Source organism: Phyllobates terribilis, unplaced genomic scaffold, assembly GCF_046119375.1.
Source record: "Phyllobates terribilis strain yellow unplaced genomic scaffold, ASM4611937v1 Scaffold_2__4_contigs__length_985480577, whole genome shotgun sequence".
Lineage (NCBI taxonomy): Eukaryota > Metazoa > Chordata > Amphibia > Anura > Dendrobatidae > Phyllobates > Phyllobates terribilis.
The window spans coordinates 914,479,449-914,494,238 of NW_027362762.1; the positions used below are offsets into that span (position 1 = coordinate 914,479,449).

General features: G+C 39.8%; 1 protein-coding gene across 2 annotated transcripts in view; it reads left to right on the plus strand.

Annotated features, from left to right (window-relative positions):
- NCAM2 (neural cell adhesion molecule 2) overlaps positions 1–14,790 on the plus strand; it is a 578,411-nt gene that overhangs the window by 170,617 nt on the left and 393,004 nt on the right. The window lies entirely within an intron of this gene.

The following is a 14,790-nucleotide window of genomic DNA, read 5'->3' on the forward strand; positions in this document are numbered from 1 at the left end:
ACCTTGGACCACTGAGCAACAGTGCAGGTCTTTTTCACCTTGGCCCAGGTAAGACGCTTCTGGCATTGTCTATTGGTCATGAGTGGCTTGACACAAGGAATGCAACACTTGCAGCCCATGTCCTGGATACGTCTGTGTGTGGGGGCTCTTGAAGTAATGACTCCAGCAGCAGTCCACTCCTTGTAAATCTCCCCCAAATTTTTGAATGGCCTTTTCTTAACAATCCTTTCAATGCTGCGGTTATCCTAGTTGCTTTTCACCTTTTTCTACTACACTTTTTCCTTCCACTCAACTTTCCATTAATATGCTTGGATACAGCATTCTGTGGACAGCCAGCTTCTTTGGCAATGACCTTTTGTGGCTTACCCCCTTGTGGAGTGTGTCAATGACTGCCTTCTGGACATCTGTCAAGTCAGCAGTCTTCCCTATGATTGTGAAGCCTACTGAAACAGACTAAGGGACCTTTTTAAATGCTTAGAAAGCCTTTGCCTGTGTTTTTTGTTAATTATTCTAATTTACTGAGATAATGACTTTTGTGTTTTCATTGGCTGTAAGCCATAATCATCAACATTAACAGAAATAAAAACTTGAAATAAATCACTCTGTTTGTAATAACTCTATATAATGAGTTTCACTTTTTGTATTGAAGAACTGAAATAAATGAACTTTTTGATAAAATTCTAATTTTGTGAGAAGCACCTGTAGTTGAGTATTTTCACAAAAACTCAAAATCAGTATTTTCCCCAAAATGTTCTAAAATTTTCTAACAAAGCGTAACTGTCGTTTTAATTTTTAATTAACAATAATGTAGAGTATGTGATATTAACAATCTTTTAAATATAACTTAAAAATTAAATTCAAAAGAAAGCCATTCAAAAACCTTCCAGAAGATGTCCCCTATACTATTTCTGAAACAAATCCGTATTCAGTTCCACACACTGCATATGGCGTCAAAGGGTTGGGGGCTGAGCTTACATAGTGTACCCACTCCTGGCTGGATCCCATGCACTATATTTTGGTTTTGCAGCAGTTTACCTCAGTCTCTAAGTGCACAGGAGCTCTGTCAGCTGTTCGCTGTCCACGGCTTCTTTGCCTGGCAGCTGATTCCTGTGAGCTCAGCGACATCAGCAGTTTTCCTAGATGTATAGCACAGACACACAGGACAATCAGCTGGCAGGGCAGAAGGAGCCAGTAACATTGGCACTTACCCTCACTGTTTACCACACTTTTACTTCTGGCAGTTGCTTCCTGTAAACTCAATGACATCGGCACTTTTCAGTGTTATTCTGTCAGCTGCTGGCTCCTGTTCTGCCTGTGAGTAATAAAAATTCCAGTAAATGTGCGCCAGGACGATCAATCACACTGAGAAGTGCCGATGTCACTGAGCTCACAGGAACTGGAACCGCTGACAGAGCTTCTGCACTGTTCACTGAATGATGCACTGAGTGACTGAGGTAACCAGCTGATGTACTGAAAAATAGTGCAGGGGATCCAGCCAGGGGGGTTCACATTGGGTAGGCTCCGACCCAACCCTTAGGAAGCTCTATTCAGTGTCTGTGGAACTGAATACAGATTTGCTTCATAAACAGCATGCAAAAATGAAAAGCTAGTAACTGAAATAGAGATCCAATCCCAATAAAATCACAGAAATAAGCAAACATGTTTACCAACACCCCAGTCACAATTCTAATGTACTGTCGGGTGTAGCAGGCTCCTTTCATAGAAGGCTGATGCCGCACAGCTGCAAATTACTGATGAACTACCACTCACACACTGACCATTCATGGAGGGGGTGGCTATATAATAGAAATAAGTGAATAAATTCAAGTAGAATTGAATTGTACTCTAATTTTAGAAATATCCACATTCACCAAAATACTGATTTAATTAGCCCGTGGCTGCCATTTTTCAGAACCGTAAAGGACCATCAAAAGGTTAAATAAAGATTTTAAAAAATCATTATACTCACCTTACTGCTCACCGCTCTGGCCGCTACACTCTTCACTGTCCCCTATCTGGTCCTCATTGCATCTTCTGATACCCACCAATCACACTGAAACCCAGACTTTCAGCTCTGGAGAGGCCCAGGATGAATCTGCACATGTGTGCGCAAGGTCACTCTGCACATCATGCTTTCATGATGTTATGACCTTTCACATGCTGGGATAGAACCCTCCTGAGCCTCATCAGTGCCAGAAGACCTGGCTCAGTACAGGTGACAGGAATCAGAAGATGCAACGAGGACTGGACTGATAATGGTGAGTAGTAAGGTGAGTATAAGTCCACTACTTTTCCCCTGATGACCTATCCTATGTCTGATTGGCCGGAGTCCAGCACCAAGCTCCCACGCCGGTCAGCTGTTAGCGATGTCAGTGGCAGCCGCCAACTGGAAATACTCACTTGCGGAGCTGGCTGGTTTCTTACAGTGGCCGCTGGCGGGTACTACACATCTGCCTTCTATTGATTTGAAAAGGAGGATGTGTAGTACCAAGCCGCTGCCACTACCAGAAGATGGAGCAGCTCTGCAAGTGAGTATTTCAGGCCACCGCTGACACCAATAAGCATAGGTCATCAATGAAAAAGTTGTTGACAACCTTTTTAATTATGTCCTGGGGTCTAAAGAGATTCAAGAGGATAATGAGGCACATTAAATTAGTAGAGAATAACTTTTCCACAAATTGAGTTTCCTTGGAAAAACTGCATGAATAGGCAAAATGTAGAAGGATAAGACTTGGATAAGGTGCCAGATACACAGATACGTGTAGTGCACCATGCCGGTTTGCAGCCTATTAATTAGTCAAAATGCACTCACAATAGTAAATTTGCCCTTTTTTGTGTTATTCTGAGTCTTGTCCCTTTACATTACTTTTCTATGGATGGAAACATGGACGCATTGGCCCTTAAGGCAGGTGAATTTCAGTTGACCTAAATTACTACGTCTGCATCTAACCTTGGTTGGATTGTCCACATGTCAGCCTACTGTGGAGCTATGAATGAGAAATATAAGGTGAGATGTACACCACATACTGTACATATGGTTTATTGAATTTTCAAATGCATACAACACTCCAATTAAGAGTTTTCCATCGCAGATCGTCATTTGCTTGGTTTTACAGAGAGTATTTACCAGCCAAGTGAAAGAAAGGGATACCTCCTATAACATAAGCAAAATATTGAAAAAGCCGTAAATCCGCCACATTCCTATGACCTTGATACTTTTATGTTCAATTTACATCATCGCTGAAGACTTTGAGCTTCTCTTCTGCTTAACATCAAGTTTAGGTATAGTAGAAATAAAGAGAAAATAGCTTCCAATTAAAAAACTGGGGGATGAAAGGGATGACTTACATAAAGAGTTTAAAGAGAAAATGTCATCAAGGTTATGCATATTAAACTAATGGTATGCCCATAATGGTGCTGTTATACTAATTTAATACATACGGTACATTGAGTGACAAAATCCACAACCTGGTTGTTTTAAAATCATCATTAGAAGTTTTGGTCTCCGTGTATTGAGGCCGGACTATATGTAGGGTCTTCAGCTCTGCCATGGCCCCTTTGCTACCTCTGGTGTTTTTATCCTCTTTATTATTTAAATTTCGTCAGGCGGCACTTACACAGATTGATCTCCTGGCAATCTTCAGGAAAATGGCGCTGGTGGTGTTGCATGCACAGTTTAAGATTTTGGCTCAATGATGAGCCAATAACTCAATCTGTCTATGCCCTGCCACCAGTGCCTTTTTGCTGAAGGGTCAATTTGCTCAAGCTCCGTTACAGGCACCATTTAAGGTAAGGGATCATGCAGAGCTGAGACCCTACTCACAGTCCCACCCCACAGTCCTGCCCCGATGCATGAAGACTAGTGATGAGCGAGTATGTTCGGTTAACCCTTTCAGCGAGTATGCTCAGGCGAGTACCGAGTATCTTCAACGTACTCGGTGTTATGTTTGAATCACTCCCGTGTGCATGATTTGCGACTGACAGCTTTAATACATGTCAGGAATGCTTGTTTCTTAAGTATTGCTCACATGTACTAAAGCTGTCAAACAGTCCAAATCATGCACACGGGAGTGATTCAAACATATCACCTAGCACGCTAAAGATACCCGATACTCACCCAAGCATACTCGCCGAAAGGGTTAACCGAACATACTCACTCATCACTAATGAAGACCAAAAATTTTAAATTTTTAAACAGCCAGGTTGGGGATTTCATCACTCAATGTATGTATTAAATCAGAATAACAGCTGCAAAAATTCAATATTAACTATTGGACCATAAAGTCACACTACTTTATTCTGTAAAACTTAGACTCACATGAGCGTATAAAAATTCTTTCAGAGTTTCAACCAGAAAATTCAGCAGCTATTAATCATTTACAGGACCGTTTACAGTTTCTTATGTTGCATAATTGCAATGTATCCATAAAAAACAGATTCTATACTGTGGCTCTGTAAGGTATTCAATTTTTGTGGTGCATCCATAGACTTAAATGGGTGACTATGGTCCAATTTATGGAAGAAACTCGTGCATGCTGCTGAGATGTTTTACACACGCAGATTCGGTAAGTGAAAAAAATCACTCATCCTCGCTGCCCCATTGAACAACATTGAACAACAGTGGTCAATTCTTTTCACAGACGGCACTCCACCATTAATACGATCATATGAATTTGCCCTAAGTGAAATATGCAGATAAAAAAAAATCTGCTTTTTAAAGCATGTACTAACTTAAAAAGCTGTTGCAATAACTGTTATTTGCTGCTCGGATTGTTCAGCCTCGGGTACCGTTTCTTATTTTAACAACGAATGTGTAGCTTTCGTTGACATTTTTAGCAAAGTAGTCAAATGACGTAAGCAATAACTAAACGAGAAACAGTTTGTCGTAGTGAATAATTTTTAGAAACTGTCAATCAAGTTAGTTAGTAGATTTGCTCAGTTGTATTTGCAAGAGAACAGGTGCGACATGGCGCTAATTTTCTTTTGTTCTGCTACAACTCTGAATATTTATAAGGCGTGGGATATGAGCTTAGTCCATTTGAATTCTTGAAAATATGCAAGCTATACCACATGCTGATTTTTTAAATGAGTCCTCAAGAAGGGTTCCACAACATACTGATCAGAAGAATAACTCGGCACTGCAAACTTTTAATTTTCCTGCAATCCAAAATAATACAGATATTTTGTTTCACAATTCAGGACTTTAGCAGCACTATTCCCTAAAGACAGACTTCACATCTACACCAGGCTCCTAAAATGCTAGTTCTCCTGTTCCCTCTATACATACAGGTGTATCTCACTAAATTAGAATATAATCAAAAAGTAAATTTATTTTGGTTCTTCAATACAAAAAGTGAAACTCATATATTATATAGAGTCATTACAAACAGAGTGATCTATTTCAAGTGTTTATTTCTTTTAATGTTGATGATTATGGCTTACAGCCAATGAAAAAACAAAAGTCATTATCTCAGTAAATTAGAATACTTTATAACAGCTTGCAAAATGATTTTAAAATCCGAAATGCTGGCCTACTGAAATGTATGTTCAGTAAATGCCCTCAATACTTGGTCGGGGCTCCTTTTTTTATTAATTACTGCATCAATGTGGCGTGGCATGGAGGCGATCAGCCTGTGGCACTGCTAAGGTGTTATGGAAGCCCAGGTTGCTTTGATAGCAGCCTTCAGCTCGTCTACATTGTTGGGTCTGGAGTCTCTCATCTTCCTCTTGCCAATTCCCCATAGATTCTCTAGAATAGATTCTCTATCGGGTTAAGGTCAGGTGAGTTTGTTGGCCAATCAAGCACAGTGATACTGTTGTTTGTAAACAGGTGTTGGTACTTGTGGCAGTGTGGACAGGTGCCAAGTCCTACTGGAGAATGAAATTTCCATCTCCAAAAAGCTGTCGGCAAAGGGAAGCAGCCATCTAGCAGGAAATTTTAGAGCACTTCATGCTTCCCTCTGCCGACAAGCTTTTTGGAGATGGATATTTCATTCTCCAGCAGGACTTGGCACCTGTCCACACTGCCAAAAGTACCAATACCCGGTTTAAAAACAACAGTATCACTGTGCTTGATTGGCCAGCAAACTCGCCTGACCTTAGAGAATCTATGGGGCATTGTCAAGAGGAAGATGAGAGACACCAGACCCAACAATGCAGACGAGCTGAAGGCAGCTATCAAAGCAACCTGGGCTTCCATAACACCTCAGCAGTGCCACAGGCTGATCGCCTCCATGCCACGCCGCATTGAGGCAGTAATTGATGCAAAAGGAGCCCCGACCAAGAATTGGGTGCATTTACTGAACATACATTTCAGTAGGCCAACATTTTGGATTTTAAAATAATTTTTCAAGCTGTTATATAGTATTCTAACTTAGTGAGATAATGACCTTTGTGTTTTCATTGGCTGTAAGCCATAATCATCAACATTAACAGAAATAAACACTTGAAATAGATCACTCTGTTTGTAATGACTCTATATAATATAGGAGCTTCACTATTTGTATTGAAGAACTGAAATAAATTAACTTTTTGATGATATTTTAATTTAGTGAGATGCACCTGTATAATAACCAAATTCTTTATTTCTGATCCATTGAAACATGTTCTGCTAGTCCATTAGATATTCTCTTAGAGAAAGTCTATTGGACTAGCAGAAGATATTTTAATTTTCTCCTTGATAGTAGAAGTCTACATTCGGGCTTCATAGAGATGCAATATTTAACAATAATATGACAATTGATAGAAGGATTCTAGTAAAGAAATGTATCACCTTGAGTTCAATTGTTACAGAATCATATTTAACCCCTTAAAAGCCCAAGACGTATTAATACGTATCTGCGCCCTGGGACTTAAGAGCCAGGTACATATTAGTACAGCCTGTGTGCGGGCGCTATCGCCGCCGGGTTTCAGCTGTGACAATCAGCTATGTGCTGGGAGTGGTCCCGCACATTAGCCCCCGCAATGCTGCGATCAAAGTCGATCACGGCATTGCGGTGGCAAGGGAAGGTGATCGCGATACTCACCTCTCCTGCCGGCATCCAACGCTGTCTGCCGCGGCTTCCCGGATGTTGCCATGATGACCTGATGTCGTCATGACAACATCTGGGTCACCAGACAGCAGGAAGATACTTTGGTCATGCGCAGTGCATGGCCAAAGTATCTTCTGCATCTGCAGCGCTGAAAGCCTGTATAGCACAGGGATGGTGCTCCAACCCAATGCTATACAGGCGATCAGAATAAAAAAAGTGAAAGTCCCATAGTGGAACACAGAATAAAAGTACAAAAAGGGTTAAAAAAATGAAAAAAAAGAAAATTGTAAAAATATAAAAAAAAAATTAAAAAATAATCCACCAAAAATAAAAATATTATGTATCCATCAATAAATATATTATTATGAAAAAAAGAAAACAAAACAATAAAAGTACACATATTTGGTATCGCCGCGTCTGGAACGAATATAAATAAAAATGGTACCGCTGAAAACGTCATCTTGTCCCGCAAAAAACAAGCCGCCATACAGCTCCATCAGCCGAAAAATAAAAAAAATTATAGCTCTCAGAATAAAGCGATGCAAAAAAATATATTTTTTTATAACATAGCTTTTATTGTGTAAAAGCGCCAAAACATAGAAAAACTATATAAATGTGGTACCGCTGTAAATGTTCTGACCTGAAGAATAAAGCTACCTTATCTATTTTACCACACGCAGAACAAAATAAAAAAATTATAAAAAAAAATCAATTCCTTAATTATTGTTTTTTTTAATTCTGCCTCCCAAAAATCCGTATAGAAAGTGATCAAAAATGTCACGTGACAGAAAATGCCACCAATAAACACGTCAACTCATCCCGCAAAAACCAAGCCGTCACATGACTCTGTCGGCCAAAATATGGAAAAATTATAGCTCTCAAAATAAGGCGATGCAAAAACTAGATTTTACCAAAAAATGCGTCTTTTAGTTTGTGACAGCTGTCATTCATAAAAACCCGATATGAATCTGGTTTCGCTGTAATCGCACCGACGCGAAGAATAAAGTCGTCTAATCACTTATACCGCACGAGGAACGGCATAAAAAATAAACTCTAGGGTTCGGGTTGTGCTAGGATTAGGGTTGGGGTTAGGGTTGGGCTAAGGTTAGGGTTGGGCTGGGGTTTGGCTAGAGTTAGGGTTGGGTTTGGGGTTAGGTTTGGGCTAGGGTTTGGGTTGGGCTAGGTCTAGGGTTGGGGTTAGGGTTAGGGTTGGAGTTGAGGTTAGGGCTGGGCTAGGGTTAGGGTTGGTCTAGGGATGGACTACGGTTAGGGTTAGGCTTGGGGTTAGGGTTGGGCTAGGGTTAGGGTTAGGTTTGGGATTTTTTTCAAAAGTAAAAAAAAAAGATTACGATATGGCGACTAGTGCATGTGCTCACTACTTGAGTTTGCTACGGGTGCTCGGGTATGCACTGAGTATCGCGGGTGCTCAAGTGACATGCTCGAGTCTCCGCCCCTTATGCTTCGCTGCCAAAAATAACCTTGCAGGGGTTGCCTGCCATGCACGAGCGATCCCCGCATGGTTTTTTAGAGTGTCTAATAACCGTGAAACATGCAGGCGGGAACTCAAGCATGTCACTCAAGCACGGACTATACATGGTGCATACCTGAGTACCCAATGCAAACTCAAGTAGCGAGCACTTGTGCTCAAGAATAATGACAACTTATTTAATATGATGACCTGTTATCAAATTCTGTGTCGTACCTCTGGGTTCAAAATGTTCACTATACCCCTTGATAAAATCCTTGAGGGGTGTAGTTTACAAAATGGGGTCACTTGTGGGGTTATTCCACTATTTAGGCACATTTGGGGCTCTCCAAACATGACATGGCGTCCGCTCTCGATTCCTGCCAATTTGCGTTCAAAAAGTCACACAGTGCTACTGCCCTTCTGAATTCTGCCGTGCGCCCAAACACTGTATTTTCCCCACATATGGGGTATTGGTGTACTCAGGAGAAATTGCACACAAGTTTTTGTGGTCCATTTTCTCCTCTTACCCTTGTGAAAATAAAAAAATTGGGGCTAAAACATAATTTTTGTGGAAAAAGTTAGATTTTTTTATTTTCACGGCTCCCTGTTATAAACTTCTGTGAAGTACTTGGGGGTTCAGGCTGCTCATCACACATCAAGATAAGTTCCCTGGTGTCATTTGTGCGGGGTTTAAACTGTTTAGGCACATCAGGGGCACATCCACTAATTATTCAAGCACATTTTACATTCAAAAAGTCAAATGGTGCTCCTTCCCTTCCAAACCGTGCTGTATGCCCAAGCAGTGGTTTTCCCCCACATATGGGGTATCGGCTTACTTAGTAAAGATTGCACAACAAGCTACGTGGTGCAATTTCTCCTGTTACCTTTACGAAAATGGAAAACTGGGGGCTGAAAAACATTTTTGTGGGAAAAATTTGAAAATTGTGTTTTTACAGCTCAATGTTCTAAACTTCTGTGAAGCACCTGGGGGTTCAAGGTGCTCACCACACATCTAGATAAGTTCCCTGAGGGGTATAGTTTCCAATTCGGTGTCACTTGTGGGGGGTTTCCACTGTTTAGGCACATGAGGGGCTCCCCAAATGCAACATGGCGTCCGCTAATTATTCAAGCAAATTTTACATTCAAAAAGTCAAATGGCGCTCCTTCCCTTCCAAACCCTGCCGTGCGCCCAAACAGTCATTTTTCCCCACATATGGGGTATCTGCGTGCTCAGGGGAAATTGCACAACAAATTTTTGGGTCCATTTTTCCTGTTACCCCTGCGAAAATAAAAAAAATTGGGTCTAAAGTAACATTTTTGTGAAAAAAAGTTAAATGTTAATTTTTTACTTCCACATTCCAAAAATTCCAGTGAAGCACCTGAAGGGTTAACAACTTTCTTGATTGTGGTTTTGAGCACCTTGAGGGGTGAAGTTTTTAGAATGGTGTCACTTTTGGGTATTTTCTGTCATAAAGACCCCTCAAAGTGACTTCAATTGTTGGAAAAATGAGAAATCGCTGGTCAACTTTTAAGCCTTATAGCTCCCTAATAAAAAAAAAAATTGGTTCCAAAATTGTGCTGATGTAAAGTATACATATGGGAAATGTTATTTGTTAACTATTTTGTTTGACACACAGTACAGACCAAAAGTTTGGACACACCTTCTCATTTAAAGATTTTTCTGTATTTTCATGACTATGAAAATTGTACATTCTCACTAAAGGCATCAAAACTATGAATTAACACATGTGGAAATATATACTTAACAAAAAAGTGTGAAACAACTGAAAATATGTTCTATATTCTAGGTTCTTCAAAGTAGCCACCTTTGCTTTGATGACTGCTTTGCACACTCTTGGCATTCTCTTGATGAGCTTCAAGAGGTAGTCACCGGAAATGGTTTTCACTTCACAGGTGTGCCCTGTCAGGTTTAATAAGTGGGATTTCTTGCCTTATAAATGGGGTTGGGACCATCAGTTGTGTTGTGCAGAAGTCTGGTGGATACACAGCGGATAGTCCTACTGAATAGACTGTTAGAATTTGTATTATGGCAGGAAAAAAGCAGCTAAGTAAAGAAAAACGAGTGACCATCATTACTTTAAGAAATGAAGGTCAGTCAGTGCGAAAAATTGGGAAAACTTTGAAAGTGTCCCCAAGTGCAGTTGCAAAAACCATCAAGCCCTACAAAGAAACTGGCTCACATGAGGACCGCCCCAGGAAAGGAAGACCAAGAGTCACCTCTGCTTCTTAGGATAAGTTTATCCGAGTCACCAGCCTCAGAAATCGCAGGTTAACAGCAGCTCTGATTAGAAACCAGGTCAATGCCACACAGAGTTCTAGCAGCAGACACATCTCTTCAACAACTGTTAAGAGGAGACTTTGTGCAGCAAGCATTCATGGTAAAATAGCTGCTAGGAAACCACTGCTAAGGACAGGCAACAAGCAGAAGAGACTTGTTTGGGCTAAAGAACACAAGGAATGGACGTTAGACCAGTGGAAATCTGTGCTTTGGTCTGATGAGTCCAAATTTGAGGTCTTTGGTTCCAACCACCGTGTCCTTGTGTGATGCAGAAAAGGTGAACGGATGGACTCTACATGCCTGGTTCCCACCGTGAAGCATGGAGGAGGAGGTGTGATGGTGTGGGGGTGCTTTGCTGGTGATACTGTTGGGGATTTATTCAAAATTGAAGGCATACTGAACCGGCATGGCTACCACAGCATCTTGCAGCGCCATGCTATTCCATCCGGTTTTCGTTTAGTTGGACCATCATTTATTTTTCAACAGGACAATGACCCCAAACACACCTCCAAGCTGTGTAAGGGCTATTTGACCAAGAAAGAGAGTGATGGGGTGCTACGCCAGATGACCTGGCCTCCACAGTCACCAGACCTGAACCCAATCGAGATGGTTTGGGATGAGCTGGACCGTAGAGTGAAGTCAAAATGGCCAACAAGTGCTAAGCATCTCTGGGAACACCTTCAAGATTGTTGGAAGACCAATTCCGGTGACTACCTCTTGAAGCTCATCAAGAGAATGCCAAGAGTGTTCAAAGCAGTGATCAAAGCAAAAGGAGGCTACTTTGAAGAACCTAGAATATAAGACACATTTTCAGTTGTTTCACACTTTTTTGTTAAGTATATAATTCCACATGTGTTAATTCATAGTTTTGATGCCTTCAGTGTAAATGTACAATTTTCAAAGTCATGAAAATACAGAAAAATCTTTAAATGAGAAGGTGTGTCCAAACTTTTGGTCTGTACTGTATATCTCTGATTTAAGGGCATAAACATTCAAATTTTGAAAATTGCGAAATTTTTAAAATTTTTGCCAAATTTCTGTTTTTTTTTCATAAATAAACGCAAGTGATATCAAAGAAATTTTACCACAATCATGAAGTACAATATGTCACCAATAAACAATCTCAGAATCAGGGGGATCCGTTGAAGCGTTCCAGAGTAATTACCTCATAAAATGACAGTGGTCAGAATTGTAAAAATTGGCCTGGTCATTAACGTGAAAACCATCTTGGGGGATAAAGGCGTTAATAAGATGAATCTAGTAGAATATTTTACATGTCTTTCTATTTTCAGAATTAGTTCCCACATCTGCCTACCTTGTTGGACCTTTCTGACAATTTTACACAGTGGAAGTAAAATGAAAACGTAGAAAATAACAGCTAATTCTTTTCACGATCTTATACTCCCATGTCACAAAGTCATAGGTTTCTAGGAAGTTGAGATAAGGCAGGCTGTGACAGGCTTCACACATTGATTAATTGATGGATATTAAAAGGCATAGCTAAAAGTCCAAAGTTTAAACTAGGTTACCAGAACCACCGCCTACCATGTGACATTTATAATACTTGTGTGTCCTTATGTGTACAACGGTGTTTAGGCCGCCTCTGGCTCTACAAATCAGGGTGACTGCACTAATGCACTTTTATTGGTGACCTTTGATTTTCGTTCTTCAAAATAAAGAGGCTTGACAGAGTTAAGGAAAAAAAAAATATATATATTTTTTTGCATTATGAAGGTGCGGTAATAATCAGCATATATTAACCACTGGTATTTAATGAAAGATTTGCTGAAAGAATTCTGCATGTCAGCTTCCTGGACACTTATATAAGGTATTAATGTTTGGGTTCATTCACACAGCAATGCATTTTGGATTAGACCAGTAACATTTCTTTGTGATCCGAAGAGGAGTTTGGTTTTAAGATATGATGGATTTAAGTAAGTAACTGATATTTATCGAAGCTAGAAAAAAGAACCCCATCGGCCGCTGTGTAATACAGCATAGACACTATGGGAGCTTTATTACAGATCTGTATACCACAATCCAGAGATCTGGTCATGTGTATAAAGCCTTAGCTTCAAGTACAACCGAATCTCAAAATTTGAATCACATATTAAAAAAAAAGAACCGTGAATGAATTTACTAAAAAACAAAACAAAGGAGACCGACTCACCAACTCATTATCCTCGATGGTTCAGTGCTGTCCTTCTAGCTGTGTTCCCTTGCAGTCAGTACCAGTCAATGGTGGTATTGTAGCTCTCATTGATGCCAGTACTATGACATGTGACTACTGCGGCTACTGATTTCCTACAGTTTTCACTTCCCAGCTACATGTAAACCAAGACAGAAGAACAAATGGAAAGTCGGCACTAGATCGTCAGCAGAAAAAAATAGTAGTGTTTCTTTAATTTTTTTTTATTACATTTTTTTATTACATTATCAACTTTTTGAGACCTTGATTACAACAATGTGTCACTTACTGGGCTGCTTGCTGTAGTTCCATAAAATCCCAGATTTTATCTGCAAGAGATTATCATGGAAAGACTAGTAAATCTGCTACCATGTAGTCCTCTAAATCACGAGCTCTGTGTAACCTCACTCCTACCATTTATTGACAGTTTTCTGCCTATGCACAGTATACACAGAAATCTACCTATCAGTCGTAGAGCTCAGCATTCAGAGAACTGGCAGCTCTGTAGTAGAGAAAACTAATTTGATCAAAACTGCACCAAGCTGCACAGTAAGTGACACATCACTGGAATCAAGATCTCTGTCCCTTCATCATCCTCCCTTCAGATGGTGTAGCAAAAATCTGGTGACAGATTCTCTTTAAGGCTTTACAATATTTTGTAGGCATCTGAATGCAAATGTCTTGTATTTATCAAGCAATATAACACAGTGAGTTTAATACAAAGTAGTAATTTCTACTTGTTATTGTAAAATATAAAATACCCGACAACAATTATGATACCATTACTTTTAGTCTACTGTATTTCATCTGAGAAGATATAAACATTTTGTAATTAAGAAGGAGGAATCTTCAATATTGTCATTATTATAAGTAAAGTTAAAATCTCTTTCAGGAATACATTAACAGTTTTATTTTAGAACGTTAACAGTTTATTTGCAAATTGCATATTTCGAATGGTTTTTTTGGAGGGAGGTTGGGAGAGTGAGGTATTTAAAACTTTATCCTTGAAATGAGGAAGAAACTTTAAACAGTGAATCTTTTTCTAGAGATCATGTTCTTATCTACATCAGATTCTCCAATTTCCTGTGACAGATACACTAACGCTCACTCTCTCTCACTATATATATATATATATAAACAGTTTATTCAGCAGGCACACATATGTAAGAGCGGGCTCCCTAGGAGAGATTACAGTCATTTCTGTCGCAGCAAACTTTACATACAGAAGAGGTCCTACGATCTTGCAAGTCTCGATATCATTTTCAACCTGAACTCCAGTAGCTTCCAGGGACAAACAGAATTGTTGAACTCCATGCACAGTTCATGCTGAAAGGGCTGCAGCATACACACGTTACTCTGCAGCTCCAACACACAGACTGCTCAGCTTTTCTAGCTAACCCTTGCAGTCTCCTTTCAGAGAGATACTATGGCTTGACTCTCTCCCAGCTATAGCTCACATCCCTTGCAGACTGAGAACTTTCAAGTTAACACATACCCTGGATCTTAGTCAAAGCTAGTCAGGTGCATATAATCAAGACCTGCAGTGCTAAGATTTAACCCAGTCTTACCTGGCATTCCTACAATATATATACTGTTCACTGTATAAAGTTTCTTCCTCTTTTCACAGCTACAGCTTTTTTTTGGATTATTGGAGGCACTGGTTTATTGTAAAGCTTATAGAATTTACTTCTGAAAGTAGATAGATTTAGGTTAAGCAGACCAGAATAAAAAATGAACATATTAATATATGTACTTTCAAATGTAGAAAAAGTCTTGATAACTTGTCACAGAAAGTTATCTCACT